Genomic DNA, 2,051 nt, shown 5'->3' with positions numbered 1-2,051 from the left:
AATGACCCCCATTAAAAGATATATTTTTCATGAAGAAAAGGCCAAGTCTTTGATGAATAGAATACTCAGTAAGAGTTAAGTGTTCTTCTGAATGGAAAAAAAAAAACAACAACTTTTTCTGGAAACTAGGCAGTTGCCCAGTTCACCAACAAAGCATTTATTGAGCACCTACTCTATGCCTGGCACTCTACCAGGCATTTTATATCATCTCACTTAGATATTATTATCCACATTTTTCAGCTGAGAAGAATGAGGTGAAGAGGGGTGGGTTTGCCCAAGACGGCAGAGAAATGGCGTGACAGACCCAAGGTGCACACCTGGTGGGTTTGCTAAGCATCCTCTGTGTACAGGCCGTGTCCAGCATTTAGTGACTTTTGTCCTGCATCTTTATGCAGGGTGCCTTAAATGTCCTGTATTCAGCTACTTTTAATAAGTTACAAAAGCTTGTTACAGCTACTTTTCAAATTTAACTAAGTGTTCTGTATTTTTTGCTAAATCTGGCACCCCTGACATCTATATCTCAAAATCCCAAATTTAGAGGTTTGCCCCTTCTTCTACACAAATGAAACAGGTTTTTCTGGACACGTGATGCAATGAGCAATGTACACACTAGGCCTGATCTATAGTAGTTAGGAGTGTGCCCTCCGCAGTTGCTGAGACTTGGGTCTCATCCTTGCTCCACCACTTGCAAGCTGTGTGACCTTGGACCTCCCTGAGCTTTAGGCTGCCTAGCTGTAAAATGAGGACAAGAGTAGTACCTACTTCATAGGGTTGTATGGAGATTTAAGAAGAGAATGCATGTAATAAAATAACCTGGTTTCTGGCACACAGTAAGTGTTCAAGAAATATTCGCTATTACCTGTATCTTCAAAATTATTCTACTATGGCTCTTCTAAAGCGCAGCTCTGCTCAAGCATCCCTTTGCCTTAAAACATCAATTCTCGTGCTCGCTTCGGCAGCACGTATACTAAAATTGGAACGATACAGAGAAGATTAGCATGGCCCCTGCTACTTGAAGCAAGGATGACACGCAAATTCGTGAAGCGTTCCATATTTTTGCAGCCGCATAGCACAGGGAGATCAGCTCGGTGCTTTGTGACCACCTAGAGGGGTGGGATAGGGAGGGTGGGAGGGAGACACAAGAGGGAGGAGATATGGGGATATATGTATATGTATAGCTGATTCACTTTGTTATAAAGCAGAAACTAACACACCATTGTAAAGCAAAAGATGTTAAAAAAAAAAAAGAAAATCAATTCTCTACAAGAAACAATGCAGATCCCTTATCTTTGTATGTAATGTCTGACCCCACCAAACTATTCCCTGCTACCACACATACGAGACAGTCAGTCAGTGACTGTCAGCATAACCTGCTGAAGACAGCTCTGAATGTGACTAGGGAAACAATTATGTTTTCAGATTTAAGTATGAATTCTTTTTCTGCCAAATAGGATTAACTGATATCGGGTCCTTGGGCTTCTTTGTCCTTATAGGTGGATTTCACTTTTTAATTAAAGATGCCATATAACTTAGGGTGTTCTGGGATCCTCTGCACAAGAACACCACGCTGGAGGAGGCAGAATGCTAGAGAAAGTGTCAGTGGGAAGATTTTTGTGGGGAAAAGAGTTAAGGTTTTGTCTGTCCACCGCCCTCCAGGCTCACACCCCTCCCTCTGACCAAGCTCACCTCCTGGCTTCAAAGCAGCCAGGCCGTAAACACTAAGGAGGGATTTTACTGGCCCATCCTCAACTTGCTATTTTATTGTCTGGCATTTCCGCTACCTTCTCTGGGAGTTGACAGAAATATCTTCTATATAACGGTGTTTGGTTTTGCTGGCTTGGATTCACGTTGTCCGTGGGGGCTTCCTCTGTAGCTGCGTTGTCTTCTCTAGCCCTTGCCATGCCGTCTCCTGGTCACCCTGTGTTCTTGGGAGGCGTCAACCACCGTCTGGACGCTTCTATCCCTGACCTGGGAGACGTTGAGAAGCACCAGGCCCTGACGGCACCCCCAGGCACGGGGCAAACCCTAGAACCCCAGGACGGGGACCAGGC

The 2,051-nt window shown here is 44.5% G+C and overlaps 1 pseudogene; it reads left to right on the top strand.

The window, feature by feature from the left end:
• Positions 1-943: 943 nt before the first annotated feature.
• On the top strand, positions 944-1,058 carry LOC133079248 (U6 spliceosomal RNA; annotated as a pseudogene).
• Positions 1,059-2,051: the final 993 nt, after the last annotated feature.

The sequence above is a fragment of the Eubalaena glacialis genome, chromosome 18, assembly GCF_028564815.1.
Source record: "Eubalaena glacialis isolate mEubGla1 chromosome 18, mEubGla1.1.hap2.+ XY, whole genome shotgun sequence".
NCBI classification, from domain to species: Eukaryota; Metazoa; Chordata; class Mammalia; order Artiodactyla; family Balaenidae; genus Eubalaena; species Eubalaena glacialis.
Note: the sequence above shows the minus strand (reverse complement) of the source record. Positions and strands in the feature narration are given on the sequence as shown.